This window comes from Colobus angolensis, unplaced genomic scaffold (assembly GCF_000951035.1).
Source record: "Colobus angolensis palliatus isolate OR3802 unplaced genomic scaffold, Cang.pa_1.0 Scaffold10, whole genome shotgun sequence".
NCBI lineage: Eukaryota > Metazoa > Chordata > Mammalia > Primates > Cercopithecidae > Colobus > Colobus angolensis.
Window position 1 is genome coordinate 9,780,807 of NW_012110919.1, and position 807 is coordinate 9,781,613.

The window sequence follows — 807 nt, forward strand, 5'->3', positions numbered from 1 at the left end:
GTGCAGTGGCGCGATCTCCACTCACTGCAAGCTCCGCCTCCCGGGTTCACGCCATTCTCCTGCCTCAGCCTTCCATGTAGCTGGGACTACAGGCACCCACCACCTCACCCAGCTAATATTTTTTGTATTTTTAGTAGAGACGGGGTTTCACTGTGTTAGCCAGGGTGGTCTCGATCTCCTGACCTCGTGATCCGCCCGTCTTGGCCTCCCAAAGTGCTAGGATTACAAGCGTGAGCCACCGTGCCCGGCCTAATTTTTGTGTTTTTCATAGAGACAGGGTTTCACCATTTTGGCCAGGCTGGTCTTGAACTCCTGACTTCAGGTGATCCACCTGCCCCAGCCTCCCAAAGTGCTGGGATTACAAGTGTGAGCCACCGCCCCCGGCCAACTTACCAAAACTATTCTACTTCATAAATGTTTATTTTTTTAAACTTTTTTACTTTTTTGTGATAACACTTAAAACACAAATACATTGTACAACTGTACAGGAATATTTTCTTTCTTTGTATCTTTATCCTATAAGCTTTTTTTCCTTTTCTTTTTAAAATCATGGTATGGGTTTGCCTTTCCTGTTATAAGCTTTTTTCACTTTTTAAACTTCTTTGTTGAACATGAATACATGAACACATACATTATCCTAGGCCTACACAAGGTCAGCATGAATATCACTGTCTTTCACCTGCACATCTTGTCCCACTGGAAGTTCTTCAGGAGTCATAACACACATGGAGCTGTCATTTCCTGTGATAACAATGCCTTCTTCTGGATACCTGTTGAAGGACCTGTCTGAGAATGTTTTACAATTAT